The sequence below is a fragment of the Perca fluviatilis genome, chromosome 11 (assembly GCF_010015445.1).
Source record: "Perca fluviatilis chromosome 11, GENO_Pfluv_1.0, whole genome shotgun sequence".
Classification (NCBI taxonomy): domain Eukaryota; kingdom Metazoa; phylum Chordata; class Actinopteri; order Perciformes; family Percidae; genus Perca; species Perca fluviatilis.
In genome coordinates this window covers 14143552-14160333 of record NC_053122.1, presented here as the reverse complement: position 1 = coordinate 14160333, position 16782 = coordinate 14143552, and the positions used below count along the sequence as shown (strand labels likewise).

The following is a 16782-nucleotide window of genomic DNA, read 5'->3' as shown; positions in this document are numbered from 1 at the left end:
ACATTTCCATTTCACTGTGTTTAAACATCTAAGAAAAATGAATGTTGTCAGGGAGTGGGGACGTTATTGTTTGTGTGACTGAATGAGACCGTTTTTACATTGTTTACAAGGGAACAAGCTCATTTAGTTCATGTGAAATAAAAACTGAGGTTCTTATAACTGAATAACTCTCGCAGACATTTTGAGCCCTTTATGCACACTTTCCATAAGATAGCATTTCTACAGAAATTACCCACAATTCATAGCGTTGTGACATTAAATACAGGGTTACCAGGGAAAGCCAGGTAGCGGAACAATCAACTACGAAGAAAAAATAAGTTTACATTTAAGTATTAACACTTTGATCGCTGGTGATTCATAGCCAGAACTGTGTGTAGTTATTTGTCCTATGATGGCATGATGATGATACAACATAATTAAGTAAGTAAAGGTTATTTATATAGCACTTATCAGATGTGTTACAGAGTCACAAAGTGCTTCACAGGCGTTATAAATAAATCATAAAAATCACAATAAATAACAGTAAATCATAGCAAAACACAAAAGCATAAAATACATAGGAATACAGTCAACAATGTGGTTAAACGAACACCTGAAAAAAATGGGTTTGGCTTTTAAAGATGTCATTTTGTGTACAAATAGGGAGCGAACAGCAAACGCTACAACTACGGATGGAGTACCAGCCTCGCTTTACTGGCCACAGAAATGCTTCTGCTCAAGGTTTCTGTACGTTGTTTTACTTTACACTGATGATGAATCTTTGTGAATTATCTGGCTCCAGTCCTATAAATCAGTAAGGTTTTATCAAAAGATGTAATGTGTTAATTTAGCCATTTTTCTTACACCCTTTACACAGGATCTGATTTTGCCACCAACCAGATCAGGGACAGAGGGTGCGGAGGTGACAGCTGGGAACTGGCCTTTCTCTGAGGCAATGCAAATGTTAAGACATCAAGCCTATATTGAATATGATTGCCACAGCAGTTGATTCCTCTTTGGATATTGCAGAGGAGTCTGATGAGGTGCCCAGTGGCTCCGCTCCAGGGCCATGTACTACCCCAAACCTATCCACCTATCTGGGGGTTCGAAAAGAAGAAAAATGTATGTTGTAGTGTACCTAAAGGAGTACACAGAACGGCAGAAAAAGAGGGAGCTGGATAATAGCAAGGATGCGAGAAAAGAAAATGGAGGAGCAGCTGGACACCCTCATTGGTATCTTTGGGAAGTTGGTGGAGAAGCAAAAGTAGCCTTTTCACATTTTTAGTTTAAAGGTGTCCTGCCACACATATTTCATTACTTTGTGGTAATGTCTGAAGTTCTACCATGGACAGTGTAACATTTTTGGTGGTAAAAATGCCTTGGTTGCCTTGTTTCAAGCCATTCTAGCGTGGTATAGAAACCCTACAGGAAGACTCGATTCGTGCCAGTTCTCATTAATATTAAACGAGCTAAGCTGCTTGACTCTGATTGGCTAACACCTAGCCAATGACAGCCTGGCTATCAGCATCCTTTACCCAGCACAACTGGGCAAGTTCATGAATAGTAATAAGCTGAGGCAACAACACGTCAGACTGACCAGCTTTTGTAATTAGCCTGATTTCTCCGCGTATATCTTTTCAGTGGCTAGAGCTGACAGAGGAGGTAGCAGTTCATTTTCACATTCATGACATAACACAAACACATATGGACATATTTCAAAAAATACAAGTAAAAATGGTTTTGTGTGGCAGGGCATCTTTAAATATTTTAATGTACGTTATCAACCCTAGGGATTTGTTGGATTCGATTCATTTGATTTGTTTGGTACGGCTATGAATTGCATAGATTTGTTTTTATTTAATCAAAGTTTCCTCCTTTAGAAGCTGTATGACATCAAACATGAGTTACTTTTCATCAGTCTCAGTGCAGTGTTCTTTGGATTAAGATTCCCAGCAGGAATATTGAAAGAGTTTGCTGTAAGGGAGATTTGTGGGTACAAGACAGAAATGCGTGTTGAAATTTCATTCAACAGAGTATCAAAACACTTACTGTAAAGATCGGTAACAAACAAGAATTACAGAAGGCAGTAATGTAGTTATTTCTAGCTTTATGAACACAAATTAAATGAGTTGAACAGAAATGTTTTAAGGGTAAAACAAGGTTGTGGTAGGTGGTATCAGCGCCGTAGCACAAAAGTCCGGACCTTGTACATAAGCATTCTTTATGGGCCCTCCCTGCATCCGTGGCTGTTCTTTCTACTTTGTAGTAGCTTTGTGGGCCCTCCTCACATGAGAGCCCTGTATACTCAGTCCCCCTTTCCCCCCCAGTTTGATGGCATGGCTGGTATTAATGTAAACTAAAGGGGATTTCAATCAGCCCAACATGAATTGAAATGTACAACAAAAATTAATTTGCTGGCACAATCCTTATCCCTTAATGATGCTTGATTTGTGGGCCCCACTCCACTCCTGGATTTCATTTAGGTCAAGTGGAACAGGGGGACCAGGTTCTTCAAGCTGGAGCTCTGGTTCTCTCATAACATCTCCATGTGTGAGGCAGAACTTGGGCCTAACCTCCAGCGCCTACAATAAGGTGGCCCACCACCGTACCTGGATGGATGGATGGATGGATGGATGGATGGATGGATGGATGTATAGATGCCTTGAAGTTGAACAGAATGGAACTGTTTTTAGATAAAATATCTAACTGGTTATGTTTGGGTGGTTTAATTTGTATGTTACAGCCATCAATGACCCCCACAGCCTTATTGAAGGCCTCATGTTGTGCCAGCTGTCCAAATCCTTGGCCAACTTCTTCCAAGGTGTTTGGACATAGGGAAGATGACCTTAGACTTGCATCTGTGACTCTTCACTCAAGACTCTTCTTGGCTTTCTGTACACAACTATAAAAATGGTTGACTTTGGCACATTAGAAGCCTGTGCCGTCACCCAGTAAGACACCCCACGGGCCAGCCAAAAAACAAAAATATGGACCCTAGCCATGATCCTTCTCCTCGTGCAAAATGTTTAGAAGACCGTTGAAAGCCTTCCTTAACACCCTTAAGTCAGTCCTCATGTCTCACTCCACATTCATGTACATCCCGAGGACATCCTGAGCCTGGCATATCTGGTGCGCTGTATGCCTAAATTTACATGAAAACACTACATTACGGTTACAAGGACTTAAGATGGTACATGAAATCAAATAAATACAAGCATACGCTATATTACACACCATTTCTTTTCAAATTTGTCTAAATCCATGCTATTTGATAAAACTTTGTGGTCTCAGGAGTTGCATTTTGTGTGTGTGTGTGTGTGAGACACACTGAGGTTTCATGTCGCAACATGGCATCATGACTTTGCGTAAATATATACGCCACTTTCATAAAGCCAAATGGCGTGTTATTTTACGCCATTTTCAGCTATCCATGTGTATGATACACGCTGGAAACAGCTGATGTAAACAGACCCACCACGTGGCCTCGCCACGTTGCGCGTTATCGCGAGAACGCGACGTACTATCGCGAGAACAACGTCACACGCCTGGCAAGAAAAAAAAAAATGGTTGAGTTTAGGAAAAGAACAGTGACAAAAACACGGAAAATAACGACTAAAACACACTTACAACAACAACAAATGGTTGGGTTTAGGAAAGAAACATTGGGTAAGGCTTATTAAAAACAAAAAATTAAAAACAAAAAATGGGAAAAAACGGCCGAAAAATCGCCACACGCGAGGTGCGAACCCGGCTCTCCCAGGTGAAAGTCCTGTGTTTTACCCCCGTTCCTTTATACCACTCGCTACGGCGGAAATGGACTCGCAATATAGGCCAATGGCGGCCGATTTGCGTTGATATACACGCAAAAATGCGATTATGCGTCTTCATAACACGCAAAAACGGAATACAAATTGGCGTGTCATACATACGCCAATTCATGAGATCAGTCTGCATGTCAAGTCAATTTATTTATAGAGCACATTTAAAACTAACCTAGGCTGAACAAAGTGCTGTTAGTTATATTATGTTATAAAAACAACAGAAGACAATAAAAATATTGACACAATGAACATCATACAAACAACACACTTCTATAAAAATGTCCTTTAAACTAAATCATACACCAAAGAATAAAAAGACTTGGAGAAATAGGCCTAAAGCTGTTACAATCAGTAGGGTCAAGGTTGGGTTTTTTAATTAGAGGCTGAACCACAGCATGTTTAAAGCTAGATGGGACTGTGCCATTCATAAGAGAGCTATTTATTACAGACAATAGGCTGGGACCAATAGTATCAAATACCTCTTTCAAAAGACAATATCTGAAGATGAATAGGTACGTTTCATGTGTGATACAATATCCATCAATGCTGACAGGGCCACAGGCACAAAACAATTCAGAGAACTAGGGCATAGGATTGATTTAGAAGGGTCATGATCAGTAGGTGAAATACAAGATCTGATAGTGTCAACCTTGTTGATTAAAAAGCTCAAAAATTGTTCTGTGATTTCAAATGTAGCATCTTGCAGTTTACCTTTTTTATCCTTTTCCTCTCTGCTTTTCTACACTTTTGACTAAAGGCACGAGTCTCACTGTTAAGCCAAGGTTGGGCTTTGACTTTGGGTCACTTCAGTTTAAAAGGGGCAACAATATCAGTGGTAGTAACCGAGTAACTAGCTCATCTGTAGACAGAGAGGCGGAGGTTATCTCTGTAGAGCTAACAAAAGGACAAGGTATGAAAGCATCAGAAAATTGCCTAACAGTGGACGGGTTAATTGTTCGGATGTAGCGATCTGGCAAGCAAGGTTTAGGTAATGGATTAGAAAGTGATGCATTAAAAATCACAGGTTTATGGTCGGATAGACTAGCAACATCCAGCTCAATATTTAAAACAGGAAAACCTAATGATAAAACAAGATCCAGTGTATGACCATGTTTGTGTGTGGGACCAGTTACAGACTGAGTCAGATTGAATGAGTGCACAAGTTGTGGAAACTAGCTAACTAAAGGCTTTGATGGACAACAGACATGGATATTAAAATCATCAAGGAATAAAATCTTATCCGAGTTGGGCACAATCAAGGATAGAAACTCCGAAAATTCACTGATGAAGTCATTATTGTACTTTGGGGGTCTATACACCAGTGCACAAATCAGTGGGCAGGCCAAATCAACCTTAAATGCTTGCACCTCAAAACTAGTGTACTTATCAACTGGCAATTTACGGAAAAAAAGGTTTTGCTCGAAAGTGCACATTCAATAATGTGAATTTAATAGGGATCCACAGTTACACAATTAATTGTATCCACAGCCTGTGCTGATCCTATTCGATAATTTGAACAGTCAAGGCATCAGAGATTACCATAGTTGATGATGTTTGTAAATCTTTTATTTATTTTCTTCTTTTTTTTAAAGATATTTTTTGGGCATTTATTTGACAGGACAGCTGAAGACATGAAAGGGGAGAGAGAGGGGGGAATGACATGCAGCAAAGGGGCCACAGGTCAGAATTGAACCCGGGCCCACTGCGTTGAGGAGTAAACCTCTATATATGGACACCCGCTCTACCAACTGAGCTATCTGGGTGCCCGTGATGTTTGTCATTCTTGTGGGAATAATAATGGAGGTGGGGGTATAAAAATGTATTGCCCTGTTGGACTGAGGACCAGTTCCCTGACTTGTGTAGGGTTTGTTCTTAAGTGATTATGCTCTAACATTAGACAAGCTCAGTGATGATCAGAGCAGCTCATGAGGTGGGTGTTTATAGAAGGTGACAAGGGAGAGTAGGTAGTAACTGACAAGGGTGCCCTGCAGGGGGAGCTCTCAAGGGTAACATATGCTTCTACTGCTGTAGAGGAAGAGGGGTGTGACTGGGGCATGTGCTTGTGCACGTGTGCGCAAGATGTAAACAATCAGTCACATGTCTGAGTCTGGAGCCCGTGCTGAAGATTACTGCAGAGCATTTGGCTGCCCCATTTATTGGGGTGAATTCCATCTCTGCTAAAAAGAGAAGGGCGTTCCCAAATGGCGTGCCCAAACAGCGTTCCCATGTGTGCATGTACCTGCTCCCACAGAGACCTTCAGTCTGTTGGACCAAGTACTCTGCTGTTTTTTCAACAAGAATTGGGTCTTCTATAGCCGTTTGCACAAGGAGACATTTATGCTTAAGTTTACATGTGAACTGTGCTTGAAGAAGAATACAATGGGCTGTCTAATAAACTTCCTCCTGCCAAAATGATTAATTCAGTCTTTTGCCTTCGGGTCCAAGTTCATTAAAACGCTGTGTTAATCTTTTGGTGTGTGGGCCAATCAGAAATAGGCCTATGACTTATTTTGGATTTTGACTCTTTGGCTATGACTAATCACTGCACGCTGACTGGGTGATCAGTGATGTCGTATGTGCCCTTGCATGATACTGTGTCCCTGGGTTGGCTTTAAAAAACAAAAAACAAGAGGCCATGTCAAACATTGAGAAAAACCTTTTTCACTGACTAGTATGAGTCGGTGAGGCCATTCACGGACCCTGTGGGGAAGGAAAAGCCAGGCAAGTGAAATAAAAGACTAACGACAATAGCTCTGATGCATCATGGGTAGCTAAAACTGCACAGAAGTGGGTTGCTCCACATTGGAGCAGCTACTGTACTAGCGGACTCCTTAGGCTTGCTTTCTGACATACACCATAAGCAATTTAATTCCTCCAGAGTTACTTTGTGCTACAGTCCTATCCACTTGAGAGCCTTGACATCATTAATCCATTAAACTTTAAATTCCAGAGGATTTTTAGCCCTCCTGCTCCCAGATTAGCAGTTCAGTGCGTTTCTGTGTCAGTTCACTGGGTTGAAATTAATTTCTCGACTAATTTGTAATTGCACGCCAAAGCTTTTCTATCTGTGTGGAGGATAAACTGCATCACACTGCTGCTATACTGCAGGCAGGTTAGATTTTTGGAAAAACTGCGACTATTTTACCTCTGCGACACAGGCTTATTATTACTGTTTAGGCATCAATACCACACTAGTCTGCTCATAACACCTCATGCATGGGCAAAGAATTGACAGACCCGACAGAAAAATAGGCATTTTCTATTCAAGTTGTGAAATCCAGATTGTAGAATATTGCACGCTGTGATCAGTGCGAGAAAGCAGGACTCACTATGTCGACACTGAAACATGATAATTTGCACAAGCTTTTAACCACTTTCTCTGATAGTCTACTCTAATTGTGAGCACTGTATTATACAGGATGGCTGCTCTGAATAAGTGCTTGATTCACTGCTACAGCCTGCTTTTCCCATTATGGATAAGCTCCTCTGACACACTGATGTAGAGGCTACTTCTTTCATATGTGTGCGTGAGCGTGTGCATAAGCTCGGTGTGAACGTGCTCTTAGTTTCTGTGGGTGGTGTGGGCTGTAATGAGGGAGGGGGATGATGTGGGCACATGTGTGATGATGAGTGACTCTCAATCCTTCTCTCTCTCCCACACTCCCCTTCGCATCTACAGTGTGAATCATTGTGTCTCCCTTGGCGCCCCTCAAGTCTCCAGAGAGGATGTAGAGACACACACACACACACACACACACACACACACACACCAATGACAGTTTTGTGCTGGCATGGGACGGCTGGACACTGTCCCCGCTGATCTCCAACCACGTCTGACATCTCTGCCTCTTAGCGTGACTCAAGCTCGCAGGGGTCGGGGTGTTTTATGAGCACATCGCCCAAAAACATAGTGTCTCATCAGCTGTGTATCCACTAGCTCGCAGCCTCTAAAAAAAAATAAATGACAGCGCGCTTTGAAATGCACATCGTCGCTGTTGTGACACAGACTAGAATTACACTAAATTACCAGTTTGTAGTGAGGTGTAATAACAGCATTGCTAGTCATTGTTCCCATGACGCCAGCTGCACTGCTTCACTGATATGAGGCCCATCTGCCAGCAGAGATGTGCAGCTCTGTCTTACAAGGTGCACATGAACATGAGGTGTATCCTGTTATCACTCCACACACACACACACACACACACACACACACACACACACACACCACACACCACACACCACACTCCACACTCACACACGTACTTGCCTGAGGTGTGAGAGTCGTAATAATAGTGTCTTGCAAACCCAGTCATCACAAGTCACTTCTGACAGCCATTGCTCGCCTCCCGTGCTGGCATACAGAGACATGCCGTCACAAATATGTGATTGTTGTCACAAAGGTATGAACAACAGAAGGGAGAAGGGTGACAGGTTTTGATGAGGAAATTATGCAATATAATACAAAACTCAGAGGCAGATGCTGTTCAGATATTTAGGAATATCTTGAACATATTATAGCCACATTGAGAAATGTTTATGTCTCTTCTCAGCCTTTTTTCTCTATCTTTAGAGCACATATCTTTCACAGAATCAGATAAACGTTCCCATTTGTACTTTTACAATCTGTTGATACCTGGCACAGTAGCCGCTGCTTGACTGGTTAAAACCACCTTCCTGATATGTAATGTTAGTGAAACTAGCTAGCATTAGCTAACGTTTCTCAACACAGGCTACATTACGCAAGTATGTACGTAAACTGAACATATTATGCTTTTCCGTATTTTCTGTCATATCTTCAGTGTTATAATGTCAGATTTTAATGTTAAACGTGTAAAATAATGAGGTAAACATATTTTAGAGAAATCCCCCTGAGCTAAAATGTTCAGATTTCCAACTGTTCTGAATGCTCCAGTTTCAACAGTTTTTTCTACTCTCTGCTAGGTGTCACCAAAGCTGGTCTACGGAAAGCCGTTCCACTCCCTATTTAGCCCCATTGTACCGTATTTGGTTGCAGTTCCACCAGAGTTCCACTGGGGGTGATTGCGGTCCAGTGCAAAATGAATGGGACTCTATGGAGCTAGTCTCTTTCGCCTGATTGTCGTTGAGAAACCTCAGATTTGATTGTAGTTTTTGCAAGTTCAACATGGATTATAGGTCAAAAGTTGAATGAACGTGTACCTATGGCCTTTTGATTTCTTACAGGGTGAGGCGTTGTTGCCCATAACACGCTAGCATTCTGCTAATGAATGCTGATTGGTCAGTGAAGGAGTGATTACGATCGGAGATCCAGCTTAACGGCATCCGAAGTAGAGCCTGAATGTCAGAGTGAATATTTCGGCGTGGTCTTTAAAACATTAGCAAACCTCTTTCTAGCCCGTGTATTAACAGGGAGAGCCTAACCTATCAGCTGTGTTGTTGATGCCTCGAGAGAAAAAAGGAAGCGACTCCGAGATTGCCGTAAAGCAGTGTCTCTGGCCGTATATGTGTATGACGTCATTGACATTTTAAAAGGCTTTTTAGAACAAAAAAGCGACTTTAAAAAATATAACACCCAGCAGTGTGTATTTTCTTAGCCTCCCCTTTTGAATGCAACATTCAAATTACTAGACAAAAAATTATATCCTGAGAAAAGTGGATTTTTAGGGGTATAGCTCCATAGAGTCCCATTCATTCTGCACTGGCCTGTGAGCGCCCCCTATATGGAACTCTGGTGGAACTGCAACCAGTTCAGAAGCCGGAAGTAATGAGGGAGTGGAACTTCTTCCTATATTAGAAATTCTTTGGTGTCACATAACACTTAGCCGGCCTTCTATGATTGGTCATCTGCTCCAGGTAGGCAGGACTGGAGTGTTTTTTATTTCGGGGACTGTGTATAATAACTTAACAAAATAGTGTAATAATGTAATTTACCCTTGGGGATTAATAAAGTGTGTTCTTCTTCTTCTAAATCCCTAAATGCCACCAGACCACACTAACTGAGTTTTATATGTCATCTTTTTCACTACTCTAGAGTTTGCAGGTCTGCTTTAGGTATGATTGCAGGTCTTGTGGCGGCTTTCTAAGCTGGCATTTGTGGAGGCAGTGCCTGGTTTTGTGCAGTTGGTTAGAACAGGGTTTTCTCTGCCATCATCTGTAGTCATCCATAGTCATCCCTAATCCTGTGACTGCAGCTGTACACACAATGGGTAATCCCATCATGACTCAATTGTGTGTGGAAATAAAGACACACATTGGCCGTGAAGAGGAGTTATTTGTTAGAGCTCAAAGGGGGCAGGGACTGTTGTGTGTTCAGTGGGGAAGGGTGAATGGTATTAAATGTTCACCTGCCAATATGGTGGCAGGGGGGGTCTAAAGGGGGCAGTGGTGGCCTCAAGTTTAGAGAAGCAAGCTTGTGTCTAGCAGGCTATGTGCTCAGGGAAAAAAGTCCAAATTGTAGTCAGTAATTTCACCAAGTGTTTTCCTGTTTACAGAGGGATACCAGGCACTGCATGCAGGCTCAGTGCAACCACAGGCTGTCTATGTTGATGCCTGTTTGTGGTTTACGGAGCCACTGACCATTCTTGAATGTGTCAGCTTGCTGTGGCCTCTATTTCTGCTCCTGCTTCACTGAATTCTGTGCACTGGCTCAGATAATGAACAGACCAACCCAAGGGGGACAATTAGCTTCTAATTGTCAGATCTGATAGACGTTTGCTCTGGTGAGTGGAAATCCTGTGGAGGAGTGAGCGCTGCCACGCTACAGTATAAGGCCATTACAGCCTATGAGGCTGGCACAGTGACACAGAAAGGATCCAACTTAAAACACAAGCCTTCTGTCTGACACCGCTGTCTCACAAGGAACACAAACCCCACAATGCATTTGGGATTTTGCTGTCTGAAGATTTTTTTTTTTTTGCACAGTGCACCCCACAGATTCCCACTGCACTTAACACTCAAAGACAGCAATGGCCTCAAGGAGTTGAATCCAGTACCTTTTGTCTGGAAACCTTCTTGATGCACCAATCAGACTAAGAGGCAGGGCAGACGCCTGGAATTTTAATCAAAAAGAGAATATTGAGTTTGTAGAATTTGAAAATGTGCCTCTCAAACAAAATGCTGCCAACCCTCTTTTGATATGGAAAGCTACTACTCCTCCCTCCCTCCTTCATGAATTAAATTATTTTTCCTGTCTGTACAATTGTGTAGCCCCGGGCACTATGACCCTCATTACATGAGCTGTACATATGAGAGAAAAGCCTCCACGTCTCTTTATTTGCCCTTCATCTTTTAGACTTTTTATTTTCTCCTGAGTCTCTATTGTACAATGACTGCCCAGCCGAGCAGACGGGGTGGTGCTCCGTGCTGACAGGGTGTTAAATAGGTTGTGAGGAGGTCTGGAGGTTATGTAAGATTAACAATTGAGTGTTATTTAATTACTGTATAATTCATGTTGCAAAAATGGAGCAAGACTTGCTTTGTTGTAAGTCAAAGTCATCCCAGCAAAGTTTCCTTTAGAAGTCAGAACTATTGTAAAAAATCTAGCTTGCTGTTTGATCTTAACTGCTTTTTTTGTGTTCCTGAATGCCTCCAGTTTTTTTACACCCAACTACTATTAAATAGTAATGAGATATTTGAAACATTGTGTCCAATTTTATCTTTTTTTCTTTTAATTTTTTTTAATAACTTGCTGCAATATATCACATATTTTTGATTTAAAGAGTCACTATAATGCAATATATTCATATAATACCACCATATACAGGTCTGACTGACTGACTGACAAACTGTAAGAGAGCATGTTTCGGCTCTGAGGTGATTACGATCTATTTCTGTGATATCTGAATTGGCCAGAATACAGAATAGCAATTACTTTTGTCCTCTGAGCAATCTGTCAGATTTATAAACTGAAGGCAAAGACCACCTCGTACTTTCGCACTTAAACATGCATTAACTGCTTTTTATGGTGGAAGCGAGCTCCAAACAAAACACTGACTTATTATCACCTTTTAAAGGTAGAGTTGGTAACATTTTCCAATACACACTTTCTAATATATTTTTTTAAATGGTCTTTCCCAACCAACAGCTATAAATAACTCTGAAAAAAGAGTAAAAAAGATATATCATCCGTAGCTGCTGTAATCCTGTAAAAACTACGACCAATCAAACCGAACGGCTTGAAAAAAATATAAAAACAAAGGGTACTTTATACAGTCCATTTATCCTGGAAATAAATAAAAAGGGAAATTCCTCCTGGGAATAAATAAAAAGGGAAACTATGTAAATTGTGTAGTTGTATGTAAAATGAAGGAGTTATGATGAGTTGAATCCCAGTCCTTCGCGCCTCGCTTTGAAGTCTGTGTGTGTGGGGGGGGGTTAGACAAAGCCCAGAGGAAGATGCTACTTTCCAATCTTGCTAGCTTCTCAACCTTACCAACCCTGCCTTTAAGCTAATACTGTATGTCGAACACGTTAGCAAACAGTTGCTCATTTATACATCTTGCAACATGAGCATTCATTTGGAGTCGTGTTTCTGACCACATGGCGAATGTAAATCAGCTATGCACTCTACTTTTGAAAATGGTTTGCTCTCCACCAACTTCCGAGGGAAATAACTCGCTCTTAAAGGAGAATTCCGGCCAATTTTTACGTTAATCTTGATCGCTATAAATATGCATGTACTTTCGTTTGGAAAAAAAACACGGGGTAGCTGCAGGTACGTGTACAAGCTTCCACTGAGCTAAAACAGCAGTTGTTGGGGCAGGTTTTAGAGTGCCTTTGTGCCTCTTAACAGATACGAAATGCAATTAAAATGTCTGTGCAACATGAACAGGGCTCTTACGTGACATCACGATGCGTTTTCAACTCAGACATTGTTTTAATTCACCTACCCTGTCTCGATTCTGCTGGTAGCTAGCTCGCCCTGTTAGCTGTTAGCTGCTAGCTGCTAGCTGCCATCTGTGATAAGTGTGTTCAGCCAAAATATCATGCAGCAGTTCCGTGTGTATTTGTACTCATCCATTTTGTGTGTGATCGATATGGTGTTGGTGAGTAAGGCAGTGTCGATTTGTGTGGTAGTTTTAGCCACGCTCGGTTTTACGAAAGCAGAGTCACATAAAACACCATGGAGATTTATTCTGTGCAGCTAGCCTGCTCCTGACCAGGCTAACAGCCAGGATTTATTTAATCCTGGAGTCTTTTCTGATCACCCAGCAGAGGTTTTACCCTGTTGTTATTAGCCTGGATTAAAATACAGTACAGGTAACAGGTGCGTATTGCTGTTCATTTAATTATTTAAAGTTGTGACCATTATTGTTTTGTATAATTATTCATGTGACAGTCATTGTTACTGTTATATTGCTGTATGAAATTAATAAAAATGCGTATGTGTTTTAAATGAAGTCTGTTACTAAGAGCAATACATACAATGCTGTACATTTCTATAGTTGACCAATGCACCTTGAATTATTTTAGTTGATTAATTTTTTTTTTTTATTCTCTAACAATAAGGATCATGTTTGTTCCGATTCCATGTGCATTGTATTTGGTATTCTTAGCACACAATTTGTGTTGTCCAGTTAACTGGGACTATCATTTGGGAGGATTGTACAATTTTAAGAAGCTACTGTACATTCATGACAACAGGGACAGGACACCCCAAAGGTTTTTGACCTTATATTTTGCTGGGGGGAATAACAGATGAATATACTCTGTTCCATTCATGTTTACAGCGTGCATGGAATTTATCACTTTATTATCTTTATAGTTTCTAGATTTTAGAGTCCAATTTCTTCAGTGTCTTTATTTTCTATGTCCATATATATGAGGGAGCAAGGCATATAATATGTAGAGAAGGAAACTCAAAGGAAACTATAAAAAAATTTAAAAAAGCGCGAGAAAAAGTGTGGCAGATAATAGCGGACAGACTGAATGATATATCTAAAAATATACATTTATGAACTACTGCTCTTAACTGCTTGTCATTTTCAAAAACGAACAGTTGTACACTTTGCATTAAAAGCCAGCAGTGGAAGTAAATATGACTTAGGAAATTTATATTTTAGCCCTTGAGAGAGAGGGAGGAACAGAGTGAACGCATCATATTCTAGCGTTGTAGAAAATTGATCTTCATGGTAAATTTCCTGAGTAACATTATCTTCTGCTTACTTTTAAGGCAAAGAGTCCAACTGTTAATTTGTGCAAATGATTAGTAGCCTAATCCTTGAATGGAATGATTATGACTGTTTCAATTCAGAGCCGTGGTCAGTTAATGTATATATTTAGGCTGCTTACGCATTCATTAGGTCCGTGATCGTCTGCTACGCTTTCTCTCGCTGTTTCATTACAGCGGCCGTGTTTCTTTTCTTTTTATACAAATTATGTGTTTCACGTCATCATACTTCCACAAGAAGCTGCTGCTCACTCTGTATAAAGTACGTACAATGCGTATTCTCCATTTTGGCATCAGTAAATCTGTGATCGACCTCGCGGTCTTTTGAGGAAAGCCGTGGACGCACATCTATCTGAATTACTTCAGCCTGGCTCGACCTAGTCGCTCCTCCTCAGCCTGGCTCGGCCTTCGTGAAACGCACCAAGCCAGGCTATACAGATTAGACTAGGTCAAGCCTCACTTTATCAGTTATCATGGATTTATATATTCTGCTTTTGTGAAACAGGCCCCTGCTCTGCCATTTCTTTAAAAATAATAAACAAAAACACAGATCAGTGTCACTTCTGCCATCCTCTTACATTCATATCACCCAAATTATGTGTGCAATGTGCATCATATGGATGGGTGCACTGCATATGGTTAACTGTGCAAGGGTAAAAGGCTTTCATCAACATCTACAACACAGCCTTGATGATGCATTGCTTGCTGACATATATAAGACAGATATAATCAGGTCATCACAAAATGTCCTTTGTCAACACATTTAAATAATTTAAGCAAACAATAAACCAGAAAAGTAGCCATTGAAATAAAGTGCTTGATTTGTAATTTAAGACTGCCATGGTGCTGGAAGCCTGCCAGGCCTCTGCTAGTAGGGGAGGGGCAATGCATGGTCTGCACGTGAACTGCAGCGTTAGCTGCAGCTACTCCGTGTTGCCTTCACCAATTTGGGTCGGGGTTTTTTCAAACGAAAGTACACGCATATTTATAGCGATCAAGATTAACGTAACGCCGGAATTCTCCTTTAAGCTGCTAAATGCTTCACTATGTTAACCACCTAGTTGCTAACTTTGTCTGCTGGTTGGTGCTGGGCAGGTAGAGAAGTGTGTTTTTGTATGAAATGCTTATTTGTTAAACAGCTGCCTGCTATGAGAGTGGTGAGACTGAACCAAAACAGCAAAGTGGCAAAAGCAAAACTGAGCTAAAATACACTTAAACTCTCCACAGAGCTGAGGGGAACTGCAGTCGGGTGATGTGTGAAACAACCCAGAAGTGACATAGGCTACAAGTAGTCATTTGATCCATCGTTAATATAAAATAATTATTATAGCCACTTTAAAGGCATTACTGTCATTTACTGGCTTTAACGATGGGCAGTAAAAACTGGGCTGCTCTCCCTATCTGTATGCTAATTATTACGGAGTCACTTGGGTTAATGTAGATCCATATAGTAACTGTTTTTTCACATCATGTGTATTAGCCAATGTGATAAAGAAAGTAATTTTAATGCATAAGCCGTTTAAACATGCCTACAAAATCTTAATTTTAAGCATACAAGAAGCATGTTCAGTTTTTCCACCTTAATTTTTTTTTAAATTGAAGTTGTATGCAATAGGACCATATCTCCCACATTTTATTGTCCTGTAGTTTTTTAGCTTGAAACTTTGCACCTGGTCCCTACTTTTTTTTCTGGTATGAGCCTGGGAGCTTTCTGCAAGTCTCAGCTGAAGCCCTTTTTGCTTTTCCTGAATGGAAACTAAAGATTAAAGGTGACCGGTGCTTATGCCATCAGGGCCCCAAAGGCTCCCGCGTTTGAGGAGCTCAGGCTGCCAGAGCAAGAATCATGTTTTGTTGTTGTTCTTATTCTCCCTTTTATTTTTTTCTTTGTCTGTTAGTTATTCATTTGTTATATATTAACCTTAATTTTTGTCTTTTGTTTTGAAAAGTGGGATTCCATGAAATATGCTAATACATCTTGTTTGCATATATGGTGTAATGCACAGTAGCACAGTTGTCGTTACACACCATAAAAGCACAATATGACTCATATTAAATTAATATTAGTTAATGGGGATTCAAGGGGATATATGATTTGGTTGAGGCGAGCAGAAGGCTATAATGTATTTCCGTTCTGCTCTAACAGCTACAGTATGTCTGATGCTCCAGGTTGTGACACTCTGGAGTTACTGTTGGCGAGAGCATATGGCGGGCTCTTACTCTGGTTCGTGGACCCTTTAATTAGCCCAGTGGTCCAAATGAGGTTACTGCAGCGAAGGAAAGAAATATCAAATGAAAAAGAGCAGGGGGGTGTGTGTGTGTGTGTGTGTGTCTGTGTGTGTGTGTGTGTGTGTGTGTGTGTGTGTGTGGCGATGTGGGGCAACAGTGGGGGTTGGGTATCCTGAGAGCACAAATGTTACGTAATTCGGTGCTCGGTTATGTAGGGGATCAATAATGTAACTGTATGACAACTCAAGTCGACCCCCATCCGTACGCTCACATGCTAATCATTGTTCTCCTCTGAAGTTCATGGCTAATTGTTTCTCAGGAGAGGTGCCAGGCATCCTCTGCTGCTCCTGCTGTGGAAACAGAGATGGTGTTGCATGCTGTGTTGTCAGACATGCACAGGAAGATCTGCACGACTTTATTAGACCCGTTTTCCCCTAGTGCTTTTTAACATTAAAGAGATGGGTCATAGTGAATTGGCAGAATTCTTGTGACTGACCTTATGAGGTCCAACACTGTACAGCATTCATGTACTTCCTCTGAGAATCACATGTCCATTTAAATTTACATGTCCACTCTCCTTTAAAAATAATAATAATCAGAAACCAAAAG

The 16782-nt window shown here is 41.0% G+C and overlaps 1 long non-coding RNA gene across 2 annotated transcripts in view; it reads left to right on the top strand.

Moving 5' to 3' along the window:
- Positions 1-16782, top strand: part of LOC120568036 — a 46772-nt gene that overhangs the window by 11141 nt on the left and 18849 nt on the right. The gene's annotated exons all lie outside the window — the stretch shown is intronic.